Raw genomic sequence first — 14,192 nt, forward strand, 5'->3', positions numbered from 1 at the left:
ACAGTAAGCCTTAAAATGAAAACCCATGTACAGTATAGTGTACCACACTGATATACTAAAATAACATGTAGGCTGTCATTTTTTAATTAAATATATTACTGACTCGTGCAATTTAGTTGTGGGTGCTTTAACTGGTGACAGCTTAGAAACTTTGTTTTTGCACCAGATCAACACCTTATCCAGCTAAAGTACAAATGCCGTCTCGACAGTATGTTTTAGACAGGTTTGCGTCTCTCATACTTGAAAGCTTCAGAAGACTTCAGAGGATATCTACGTGCATGAGCCTCTATAATCCTATTCAAAATGCAAAAGAGACATTACAGTTTAAGCCAGCAGTCCGCAGATTAATCTAAACGGGTGACGTACCTTGTTCATATTCAGCTGCCTCTCCAGAATGCTTTACTTAAAGTTTCATTTAGAAATAAGCAGCAGTAAAGATGCACTCATCTGGTTAGAGAAGTACAGGAATCACTGGGGACAGGTCCTCAAGATTTTTCAGTCACAATTTACATTGATTTGACTTGAAGAACAGTAGGTCATTCAGTAGGCAGACACATTCATTATCTACAGTATTCAACATTTATATATTATGTTTGCAGTGCATTCTGTTGTGTGTGGCATTTTATGAAGAAACTTTGGGGAATAATGTCCCTGTGGACACTGTATAAGACACCAACACCAGTCGGTATGTCCTCATGCAGCTTCATACAAGTCTAGCCGTGCAACAAGACATTGACTACAGTCTTTTATGTGTACAGTGTGTTTTCTTTGGCTGCAAGATCAGAAAGAGAAACAAGAAAGTGTGTGTATGTGGTAGTGGGGGGTAGCAATTTGTTATAAATAAGATGTGTCAGTCCTGAATATGCAGTAAGTGATCACGCATGTTATAACACAACATTATTAACACTTCAAAGCTTCTTTAAGCATCAGAAAAAGGAATTCTGGGAACACATTAGAGACTGATGAATCTGGTTCTTAAGGAGAGCCGGCAGAGTGCAGTTGTTTGTGCATTAAGATAGGGATGTTTAAATTCTTCATTATTCATATGGAATCAGTGGATACCTACACATCTGACATCTGCACAAGCAGTAGATTGAAAATCGCTGTATTACGAATAATAATTGAACAGTAAATAGAGATAAATACAGGATTTATACAGGAAAAGGTTTTGCTTCAAAAGTGTGTATTTCTTGTATTTATACCTTTTCCATTTCCTCATTGTTTTGTGTGTGGTTGATGTGCATTAGAAAGCTATGTTATTGCTAATGGAATGCTTTTTAAAACAATTAATAAAAATTCAATTTCTCATAAAACTGCATAGGCTGCAAAAACAAACAGCTTAGCAGACACACACACACACACACACACACACACACACACACCTTTGCCACCATCCAGACGTGCATATAGAAATGTATGGATTGCTTCTTAAGACGTTTCCTGTTTTATACTTGAGCAATTGACTAGCACTTACAATGAGGCTTATATCCTTTCCTTAATTTCTCTGCCCAGTTACAGTATATACATAAGAAATGTAAATTAATAAAATGACACATTGCACCAACTGAATTTAAAATTTTAAAAGTACTTGCTGTATGTACAAGGCCAAATGTTTGTAGGCTTGGAAAGATGCGGGAGACTTTCAGCTTCAAGAATTATGCAATTTTATTGACAGATGACCAGCATTACAGGAGGATTACAGTGGATTATTATTTCTTAGAGTACTAGAGCTCACAAACCAACATAAATATCCCAAATGTGTAATGACATTAACCAATACATAGACATTAGCTTTTTAGACTTATATTTTACTGGTTAATAATAATAATAATAATAATAATAATAATAATAATAATAATAATAATAATAATAATAAAAATAATAATGATAATGATTTATGGGGCTAGCATTTTGATTGAAGTGCTTAATCAATCTTTAAATGTACATCTTCAAAATATCGCTTTACCACTCCAAGTTTTCCTTTCAGGAACTGTTTATGGCATTCCAAATGTAAATGGCTGTGCTCACTAAATACACAGCCTGGGTTGTAAGGAATCATGGCTGAAGGCCTACGTCCTTCTTGTGATATTCTCAAGAAAGATACTTAAGAAGAGACTACCTGTTAGCAGCTGGTGTGAACACTAAAAATAATCTTCAGAGGGGGAAAAAATGCATATTTTTAGATCAGCAGCTAACCTACCACAAAATGCTATCTCCTGCTGCGTAATTTACAAAGCAGAAGTGTCTCTCGAAGTCAAAGTATCTGACATGTCAAATTATAGTGGAAATAAAACACAAGCCCAGAAAGCACGGCTAGTGGTTGCTTTTGTAATTAAGACAGAAGCTCTTTCGAATTGCTAATGTACAACTCAATCATTGGAGTGGTTTTTGTTTTGTTTTTGTTTTTGCTTTCTCCACAAGTGAACAGATAATAGGATCGTTGTTTGAGGTAAAAACAAATTATAAGATGATTGAATCTTTAATTATTAGACCATAAAGAGTTCAATTAAATGCCACCAAAATATTTGTTAGTTTATTGACTACATTTTGTGGTGTTGTTTTTCTTTGTATAATTTGGGAGGGGTGATGTGTTAAATGAGCTGGAAAACTATTGTGAGTTGCAAAAATACAATTATTTATTAATTGGTAATGATTACATTGTCTAATGTAATGAATCTCCTTCTAGTGGCTGATGAGCTAATAATCCTGACATCAGCAGAACACTCATACATACCTCTTGACTACAGAGCTCTTTAGTTGAATAGTAAAACGTTGCTTTGAACAGTGTGGTTTGTGGTTCATGTTCAACCCTTGTATTTTCATTCAATGCAATGGGCTGAGATGCCAATTTATTACAATAACAGGGAAGAAAGTAAACTATGAAAAACCAAAAATGTCATTTGCGACATCTTTGGTGACACCACACAATTTCAAGACCATATTTTACTCTATGTAGTGTTCAACAGTAATATTATATATTTAGTTTCCAGTATGCCTTTTTGCTATATTCTATTGACTTATTGACAGTTCTAAACTTTGCCACATCTTTATGTAAAGTCCATGAAAGAAATCAAAAAATCTAAATATGTTTGTTTTTCCTAATACAATAAATGAGAGGTAACAATGCCTGACTATTGGTGGTCTTGTACAGTATAAGAAAGTATCTCCTTTCCTCTCTCCTGTGCCATGTTTATCTTTTTTTTGTTTGTTTATTAATGCATTTCTAGCAATAACACACTAGAAATCTGCTGACAGATGGACAGACCAATCAGGAGCCTGCTGCGTGTTCATGGACTGGAAGGTTGCCAATCCGAACACAATGGGGTGAGGCACCATGGCATTTTTTAGAAGCAGTGCTGCAGGTTTCACACCAGGTTGAGAGCTGTTCTTAAGATTATCTTGATTTATTCATGAGCCTGGCTCTCAAAGAGTACCGTTGTACCCCAGCCAATTCTTCCACAATGCCTCGTTCAATTTCAAGATATTGATAAAAGCTAAATGCACCTGTTCTTGCCTATATGGGTGCATTCAAGAAATACAGTTCTTGATTCAATGGCGTTCAATGGCGACATTCAATAATATATATTAGAGGGACAGTATTCACAGCACAGTATTGGTTTTAATTAGGGGGTTATTAAATATAAGCTTGCAGTTTTGCTTTTTTCTTAACACACTCTGATAAAATTAAACCTATACACAATGTCCTGTAATCACCTGGGAGTCAGATTAGATAAATAATGCTTATTGAATCTGTTTGTTGAAACCACTAGAATTTGGAAGTCTCTGGTCAAATGCATCTGATTTATTAAAATCAAGTAATTTATTTCCCAATATGTGTTTTTAATCAATGGCAATGCCTTAGTCACTTTACCAGGTTGAAGTAATTATGTTTTATTCCTTGCAATTGCATATTTGTTAGTCTAGCTTGTGGGAATGCATAAAATATTTGATGTTATATATTATTTTGACTGGTTCACACAATTCAACACACTCGCACACCCAATGCACCCCTGCTATTTCACCTAGTATACTTTGAGCTCAAGGTCGTGGTGAGCTATTTTTTCACCAGCAGAACTGAAAGCTGAATACTGTGAAACACTTGTCTGTATTTGAACCAATGCATGGGCAGTTTTAGAGATTCAGGCCTGATTGTGATGACAGGGCAAACATATAACGCTAGGGTAAAACACATTTGCCCCTTATTTTGATGAAAAAACTCAGAGCAAACGACATACGTGGTTACATGTTTTGCCCCGTGCTTTTCCATCTGCGTTCGTGCCAGTGATTGACATAACTTTCAGGATGTGATCTCATTTACATGTTAGCTTTCAGCAATTTCAATGATAGCGCAGAGGAGGGCGACTGCGTCTCAAACTAACCAGGTATGGGAGGTTTATTTGCAACATTATAATTTGCTGTGGGGTCTTTCAGATTGTATATGTTTCAAATACAACAAACGAAGAAAATATTGTCTTAAAAAATAGGATTCTGTAATACATTATTTCACACAGGTGTGCAGTATGGTCTTTAAATTATTTAAGAAAAGAGTTTTTGTTTGTCAAAATTTCAGAGCAGCGCTAACATGTGTGAAGCCACAAGGATGTCATTCTGCCTGTACAATGTCACTGTGGAGACATCCTAAAAGCTGTATTAGAGCTACGTGGTTTATTTAATAACACTTTGAAAAGTTAAACAAACCTACTATCTTAAGCAAGGCAATCCTTCGAATTGACAATCCTCAGCACCTGTTTATCCTTCTCACATTAATCCGTCACTCTCATTGTCAGTCAGTGCTGTAACAGATTTGATTATGTTATAAAATATTACATATAACCGTCACACTCTTTTTCCGACTTGTCTGTATTTTTTTGTTACACCTAGCCACCTTCATGTATTCGTTCCAAGACATGTGCCTAGAACTGTGTGCCTAGGTTAAAAACAAACAGGAAGGGCTGTGAATATGCAAGTCAGTAATGACTGAACTGTGTACGTAAGTAGTTTACTGGTATTTTTGTTTGTTGCTTTATTATGTAGGTTTTACTTGTTGAAAAGCCATTTGATTTTTAATTTTTTTCTGGTTCAGAAGGGGAATTACTGCCTTTCAGCAAAATCGGGCCCTACATCCAGAAACAATGTAAATACAGTGGAAGGACTAAAATGATTTACAGAAACAGCTAGGCATAATTAGGAACTCATCAGCTTATCTCCAAATTCAATGTGCTGATTTTTTTTTTTTTTTTAAGTATTTTATAATTGAATGTGTGTAGAACAATATGCCTCAATGAATGTTGGTTTTGTATGGTTCTTGGATTTCTTGGGTAATTAAGTATCAATTGTGAGTTTTTCAGGATAAAATCTTGACACATAATGTATGCATTTATTTTCACAATACTACAATTAAGGACAATAACTTTTGTAAACAATATGTTTGATTGTCTGTGCTTGTCCTTTCTAAAACAATAGCACAAAACAAGGGGGCAGTTTACAAGCAAAAACTGAAACGCGCGACAACAGATCTCTCGCGCTTTTATGGTCATGACAGTTCTGCTTCCACGTTTACATGAGTTTATTTTAGAGAGAGAATTTAGTCGTCCAAATGCAAACAACCTCATTAATAATAAAATAATGGGAGGGTTTATTGAAATATCACCAAACGCGCTGAAAAGAGATCCTGCGCGATAAAGGATATCGTTCAAATAATGCACAGGGGTTTACATGAGGCTTTACGCGCTAGGCAGAGATGAAGAGAAGGTTACCCGCCTGTCTAGAATGCAAACGTCTTGCAGTTAAAACGGTTCATGCTGCCAAGAAGAAGAAAATAATAATAGTTATTACTATTATTGTTGAGAATTAGTTGTTCTAGAAATGGTAGAAGTAGCATGTGTACAAAAACCGACAGCACTCACCAATTCCCATTACTGCTTTTCTTATGTTTCTTAGGCAACTGATGTCCTTTCACACACCCATATATATTAGTATTAGCCAACTGCGTAACTGTTAATGTTCTAAACAAAAGGATTATGCGTTCAATAATCACAAATATGCGTTAATGTGGAACAAATATATTAAAAACAACTCATGATGTGTTGGTTTCAAACACAGGTACTTTGTTAAAATATTAAAATTAATTATGCAGAAAATGTGGAAACTTACACAAACGCTGTTAATATAATAAATACATAATGTGTGTGTATTTGCTAATTAGTTATAAGGGTATATAAAATCATAGGCCCACTTACAACATACTTGCGACAAAAATTGATGGATGGAGAAGACGCAGACAAACACTGGGTAGATTAAGTCTTGTATGGGAAGAACTCTGCAATGGGTTTGCAGGAAAGGAATCGTATTGTGCGCAGAAATTCGGCGTGCAACGCAACCACCTCTTGGTGCTGTTGATCAGCGTGGTCCAGCCTTTCCAAAAGGTGGCTGTATTGCTGATCCTGCCTGACAGCGGTGCGTGCAATCAGACGGTACATCCTTCTGTACTCCAGGCGCATCAGGCGATGCTCCTGGATCAGCAGCTACAGCATTCAAACCAACTTTAATTTAAAGAAGAACAGTTCTGAATTGCTTCACAGCTTTTGTTTTACATGTGAATCCTAAGAATAATATGTGAAAAACAAAACATATCGCGTATGCGCACACACTTAGCCCGACATGCGTAAAATGGCTTGATATCCCCAACCATTTGTTTTATGACAAATTATTGTTAGAATTCACATATAAAACAGAAGCTGTGAAACAATTCACAAGTGGTCTTCTTTAAATTAAAGTTGTTTTGAAAATGCTAGCTGTTATGGTTGGGGATATCAAGCACTTTTAATTGACGCTGGGATGGTGGTGTGTATATGGTTTGGACGCTCTAGCTACTGTGTGGTATGTTATTATTTTCCAGAAATTATTCTTAGGATTCACATGTAAAACAGAGACTGTGAAACAATTCACAATTGGTCAATCTGGTGTTGCGTGCTGTCAGAAGGGGTAGAAGCTTGAAACATCCTGTGGGAAAAAAGCTACATTATTCGTAGCATTATTATTATGATAATAATGCTGGTCATAGTTTTCATGCATCGTTCATAATACACTGAAATGAATAAATAATGGTATAAATCAACATCTCTATATGCAATTTATATATAATTTAGCCGCGACCCTCATCAGGAGAAGCGGACTGATAATAATGGATGGATGGATATTTAACTGATTTGTATTAAAGACTGGGATAAGGAAAATCTTACTTACACTACAGAGGAGGACAAAAAGACTGTATCCCAGAGAAGAGCGTTCTTTTACATAAGGGAAGTGGAGGAGGTATCGTGTTATTTCGTGAAAGTCTATCGTTAAGTATTTTGCATGACTGTGGAGTGTGTTGCTATGGGACTAATGAGGCCAATTAGCGCGCACTTTAATGTGCTTTACCAAAGTGTAATGACACTTGAGTCACACACTTTTTTTGCCGTGCACTTTTGGAACGATCACAATCATGCGTCATTTGCGCGTGACATGTCATGAATGCACTATAGTAGCGCGATTAAAACTTGCATGTAAACAACGCCAAGGTCTCTGTCAACTGCAGACCAGCACTTGCGTGGCGTCATGTACAAAGAACTGAATGTCTTCTTTTGTGCTCTTACCATTAGGATTTATGATGTGACATCCAGCAAGGAAGAAAGCTGAAGACAATATGAATATTTGCTAAAAGTCCACCAATTGAGGTTAATTAAATATCAGAACTGCTTTGAACCCACAGAAACTTTTTTTTTTTTTAAATAATGCAGCAATAACCTTCAATGTGCTGTCAGCCTAAGGCTGCAATTGTAAAGCCCTTAGGGTTACTTACAGATCAAATGTTATTACTACAAAATACCAGCTGATGAATGCTGTATTCATCTGTTTGGTGGCCACAAATGCAGTTCACAGGAAGTAGAGTATTTCTGTGCACCCTATGCAGGCCAAATTTTGTTGGCACCTTCCATCTGCATTCTGTTGGACTAGACCCTTTTTAACAATCTGTTAGTTTCTGTGTTTGATTTAATGTTTGTTCATCCGGAAATCCTTGAGTAATTTTGCTATCGCAGGTTTTAAGATGCATTTAACTTTTTTATTTTTTTAATCCTATATTATTTCACCATGTAGAAATTTACCATTGTATTTTTTCTTCATATCTGTGATGTTTGTGTGTATTAGTATCTCATACTTCAACATCTTACTAAACGTGCCTACCCAGTGATTTTCAGCTATTTACCAGGTTGAGTCTCCATAACCTGTTATAAAATGAGCACCCATTACATTCACACCAAAAGATACCTCAGGTGATGCTTCTAAATTATAATATAACATCAGATGTTTGTGTTTATAGCATTGGTTTAATCTTCCTCAACTGCAACAGCAAATAACGGGGGACAAAATCACCCTTAACCATGTTGCTGGAACTCAGTTTTTGGGGGATAAAGTACTATAATCTGAAAGCACTTAAAAAAAACAGCTTGAAGTAAGCATTCATAGTCCAGTGTTACTGAGAAATCAGATCCTTAGATCCTTGAGGGTCAGTTCTATCTATATAGGGGATTTAAATTGGTTGAGAACAGTATTAACATATATAAACTGTGCAATGCTCATGCATAACAAGCATTACACACAACCACACATTTCATATTGCTCTGCTTATACAAGTCAAACTGTTTTTGAAACCTTTTCTTTATGAAAAAAAAATGGCCTTATCACAAAAGATACAGAAATGCAGGCTGCGGAAAATATTGCTTTTATAGGTTCAATGCTTGTGGTCTTTACAAGATGCATTGACTATACTTTTTCTGTTGAATTGGAATCACTAAGCCTCTGATTGAAGGAGATGCATTTTGCTTTTGACATAACATAGCATCTAACATTTTGCAGAAACTTGGTGCTTTTATTTATTGGAGCTGTTAAAGAAGGAGAGGAAGGTCATTCAAATACCTTCGATGATAGGGGAACTCTTTAACCTGGTGTTACAGAAAAACAGACTATATCTAGCTATCTCTCTCTCTATCTCTATCTATCTCTCTCTTTATTTATCTATCTATCAATAGATAGATATATAAAAAACACTTTGATTGGTTGTTAGTGATCACCTGAATGTGCAGAATTAAGGTCATAAAGATAAAAGCATGTTTGGGTCATGAATTTTACTTCCATTACAGGTGATTAAGAACTGCAGGTCACTTAGATATTGAGCTTTTTCATAATTATACATTCATCTAAAACTGTCAAAGTAAACAGAATCAGATACATTGAAAATGTCATCATTTTCCTACAAAAAATGTTCCTTGATTATTATTTTTAAACTTGAAGAACTTATTGGCACTAACTTCAAGAATCAGGGGGTGTATGTCTGTCTGTCTGTACGTCACACTCATGTTTTTTTACAAACTCTGCATAATACAGTATCCAGAGAAGCACATTCTTTGCAATTAAACTTGGTTTGGACATTAAGTATCAGGCTCTGGAGGTACACCTGTGGTTTTTAAAATGTTTTACTATTGCGTGAAGTGGAAGATGGTCATGGTGATCTAGCTAATTCTTCAGGTTCCTGATTGCAAGGATTAAGGAATGAACGAATATACTCACTTGCACTGAATATTTTGGGTTTCAAAAAGCTGTAGATTCTCTGTGTTTTACATTTTAGCCAGCTTTGAACCTCCAAAATGTTAAAGCACTGTGTACTGTATGTTACCTTGCCCTTTCTTTACCAGCAGGCAGTGCCAAAGGACCTTTTGAGAAAGTCTTTGTTCTTTCAGACCTTCGGGATTTATTTTCTCTGCCAGAATCTTAAGAACATAAGAAGAACATAATAAAGTTTACAAACGAGTGGAGGCCATTCGGCCCATCTTGCTCGTTTGGTTGTTAGTAGCTTATTGATCCCAGCATCTCATCAAGCAGCTTCTTGAACGATCCCAGGATGTCAGCTTCAACAACATTACTGGGGAGCTGGTTCCAGATTCCCACGATTCTCTGTGTAAAAAAAGTACCACTCATTTTCTGTTCTGAATGCCCCTTTGTCTTATCTCCACTTGTGACTCCTGGTCCTTGTTTTTTTTTCAGGTCGAAAAAGTCCACTGGGTCGACATTGTCAATACCTTTTAGAATTTTGAGTGCTTGAATCAGATTGCCGTGTAGTCTTCTTTGTTTGAGACTGAATAGATTCAATTCTTTGTCTGTGTGCATATGACATGCCTTTTAAACCAGGAATAATTCTGGTTGCTCTTTTTTGCACTCTTTCTAGAGCAGCAACATCCTTTTTGTAGCGAGGTGACCAGAACTGAACACAGTATTCTAGATGAGGTCTTACTAATGCATTGTAAAGTTTTAACATTACTTCCCTTGATTTAAATTCAACACTTTTCACGATATATCCGAGCATCTTGTTGGCCTTTTTTTATAGCTTCCAAACATTGTCTAGATGAAGACAATTCTGAGTAAACATAAACTCCTAGGTCATTTTCATAGATTCCTTCTTCAATTTGAGTATCTCCCATATGGTATTTATAATGCACATTTTTATTGCCTGCGTGCAGTACCTTATTACCAATGCAGTACCATTTCTTTTAGTACTATTGGGAGGATCTCATCCGGCCCAGGGGATTTGTTTATTTTAAGAGCTCCTAGTCCCTTTAACACTTCTGCCTCTGTTATGCTAAAGTTATTTAAAACTGGATAGGAACAGGTTGACATGTGGGGCATGTTGTCCATATCCTCCTTTGTAAAAACTTGTGAAAATTAGTCATTTAATATATTTGTTATTTTTTCTCTTCATCTATGATTTTGCCATTTGTATCTCTTAGTCATTTAACCTCCTCTTTGAATGTTCTCTTGCTGTTATAGTTTTGGAAAAACTTTTTGGAATTGGTTTTAGCCCCCTTAGCAATGTTCATTTCTATCTCTCTTGGTCTTTCTAACTTCCTTTTTGACTTGTGTTTGCAGTCCCAATTACTCTTTCTGTGCACTTTGTTTTTGGTCCCTTTTAAACGCTGTGTAAAGTGCCTTTTTTTGCTGATTTTTTTTTTTTTTAATTGATCTATTAAAACATTTTGGCCATTTTGTTTTAGATTTAGATTTGTCTACTTTTGGGCTGTAATTGTTTTGTGCCTCTATTACTACATTTTTAAAAAAAAACATCCATCCTTTTTCTTTGGATGTTTTCTCCAATCTACTTCTGTTAGTCTCTGTTTCATACCTTCATAGTTTGCCTTTCTAAAATTGTAGACCTTAGCTTTAGTCATTTACTTTTTGGTTTTTCAAAAGCATTTCAAATGAGACCATGTTGTGGTCTGAGTTTGCCAATGGTTCTCTGACCTCTGTTTTAGTTATTCTGTCTTCATTATTTAAATCAAGGCATGCCTCCCCTCTAGTCGGTGCTTTGACAAATTGCGTTAGGAAACAGTCATTTGTCATTTCATCCATTTCAATTTCATCTGTCGTGCTCCCCACGGGTTTTCCCATTTTATATGGGGGACGTTGAAATCCCCCATTAGTATGGCTTATCCTTTGCTACATGCATTTCTAATGTCGTTGTATAACAGTTTATTTTGTTCGGCATCTGAATTTGGCAGTCTATAGCATGCCCCTGTTATTATGCCCTTTGAATTTTTGTCCATTATTCTGACCCATATTGATTCTGCATTGTTTTCTTCAAGACAATTTTTATGTATAGCGCTACCCCTCCCCCTCTTCTGTCCTAAATATTTTTCCTATACAGTGTATACCCACTAATATTATATTCGTCTCCATCACTCTCGGATAACCAAGTTTCTGTAACACCTATCCAATTGTAGTTACTTGTTAGTGCAGTAGTTTCTAGTTCTAACATTTTGTTTCTGAGACTTCTAGCATTTAGATAAATACATTTAATGGCTGTCTTACCTGAGTTGTTGCCATTGTTTTGATGAAGTCTCACTTCTGTTTTTTTGTTGATTTCTCCCCCCTTCCTTTCTAGTTTTAAATGCTTCTGAACCGCCTCGAGGATCCTTTCTCTGAGTAGATTGGTTCCCTTTTTATTTAAGTGCAGTCTGTCCACTTAGATGTTTTCTTAGGATCAGTGGGGTTAAAGGAAAATGTTAAAACCTTTCAATTTGGCATTCAGTGGCTTTTACAGATTCTATCTTTAGCACAGATTTACAGCATTTTTTTCTGGACTGTATGAAATGCAGGACATCTCACAATTCAGTTTTGTCTGGGCTTGGGAAAGTTCACACTCATGTCAATGTTATCTTACCATTTTTCTTGTACGAATCATTGATATGTTTCCAACAAGAACAACCAAGATACGAAAATCTTATCTGTCTTCAGAGGGTTTGTTTACGTAGTCCTATTTAACATATGAAATATGCTCTTCTTAGTCTTCTGTACTTTTTTGCATTCTGGATATAAAGTACATCCTTTACAAAATTATCAAAATAGTAGATTCTGTTCTTCTGGATCAACCATGGCATTTGGAAACCATGCTTGATAGGTAGGCTTGATGGTACAGTGGTTAAAGAAAAGGGTTTGATACCAGGAGGTTCCAGGTTCAAATCCCGGCTCAGCCACTAACACACTGTGTGTGACCCTGAGCAAGTCACTTAACCTCCTTGTGCTCTGTCCTTCGGATAAGACATAAAACCGAGGTCCTATTGTAAGTGACTGCAGCAGCATGATGCATAGTTCACCCCTTAGTCTCTGTAAGTCGCTTTGGATAAAAAAAAGCGTCTGCTAAATGACTTAACTCATGATAGGATATCAAGGTTGCTCAAATTCTTGTTGCTGTACAGGTACCATACACGTTTTACTGCAAGTGATACAGCAACAACCAATATAGCAATCATGACTACTGTATTGCTCTTTGGACTACTCCCCTGGAAATCTTTATTTTATTGGTTGTTGCTTTCCTTTTTCTGTCTCCAATTTTGATTGACATTTTAGAAATGGTTTATTATTGGAGCGCTGAAAGTAGGTTCATAATTTTGTACCTAATAAATGTAATAGAGAGTATAGCTTTGTTGTCTAACATTTAAGCACCCGTGAGGCCTTAGATTCTTTAAATATACCAGAACATACTGATTGTTTTTCTTCTTCTTATTTTTTTTTTAATATAACTCTTAAACCCTGCAAAAAGTACTGATGAAAAATAACCTTTTTTTTTTTAATGTAACCCTTTTGTCACATAAATGATTTATTGAGATGCATAGCTTAATCAGGGACCCTGAATGATTGTCTTCAGTTCATTTCCTGTCTGTGAAAAGACTAGGAGGAATTTATCAGCCAATTTTAAATTGCTGCAAGACACTAAAACCATGTGAATTGTAACTAGTAATTGGCTGCCAAAGTGGAATAACCTTGGAAAGCTTTAGCTTAAACATATATAACGTAGCAAAAAAACTTTTTTTTTTGCAAAAAATGCTCATGGACAGCCATCATGGCGTTCAAACATTACATTGAGATTGGCCTACGTTTCATTTGGCCCACACGCTGGAAAGCTGGTAGCCATCATTGACGTTATTGACCAAAACAGGGCTCTGATAGATGGCCCCTGCTCTGGTGCAAAGAGACAGCCCATGCCCTTCACGTGCATGCAGCTTACTGACTTCGTTATTAAGGTCCCACACAGTGCAGGTCACAAGGCAGTGAGAAAGGCCTGGGAAAAGGCAGAAGTCAGTGAGAAGTGGTCTTCATCCAACTGGGCAAAGAAAATTGTGGCCAAAGAAAAGAGGGCCAAAATGACAGACTTCGAACGCTACAAGGTTATGAAGGCCAAGAAAATGAGGAACAAGATCATCAAGCATGAAGTAAAGAAACTCCAAAAAGAGGCTATCAAAGCATAAAAAACTGTTATATTGACAATAAAGTATTGGTTAAAAAAAAGAAAGAAAAAACTACTACTACTACCAATCATAATAATCATGAGAAGACGCACTTCTTGGTAATACTTTATCATCTCATTAGTACTGTGTAATCATTTTTTTATTTTTTGGAAAGTACAGTAAACTTACTGTAAGCACTCACCACACAGTTAATCCTGATAACATTAAAATGCTTTATAATAAGTTATACTAACAACTGTAATCCCTTTGGAGACGACATATGTCTAAATACCTGATTCTAGTTACAAAGTTTTTCATAGTAAAAGCATATCAAAAGTGTAAAAGCATAGTGGTAAAGCCCAAAGAGTGGTGGTA

The 14,192-nt window shown here is 36.0% G+C and overlaps 1 protein-coding gene and 1 pseudogene across 4 annotated transcripts in view; both read left to right on the forward strand.

The window, feature by feature from the left end:
- The window catches only part of LOC117419695 (membrane-associated guanylate kinase, WW and PDZ domain-containing protein 2-like), a 293,429-nt gene that overhangs the window by 100,111 nt on the left and 179,126 nt on the right, over positions 1-14,192 (forward strand). The gene's annotated exons all lie outside the window — the stretch shown is intronic.
- LOC117419696 (large ribosomal subunit protein eL14-like) lies at positions 13,418-13,870 on the forward strand (annotated as a pseudogene).

This window comes from Acipenser ruthenus, chromosome 14 (assembly GCF_902713425.1).
Source record: "Acipenser ruthenus chromosome 14, fAciRut3.2 maternal haplotype, whole genome shotgun sequence".
NCBI lineage: Eukaryota > Metazoa > Chordata > Actinopteri > Acipenseriformes > Acipenseridae > Acipenser > Acipenser ruthenus.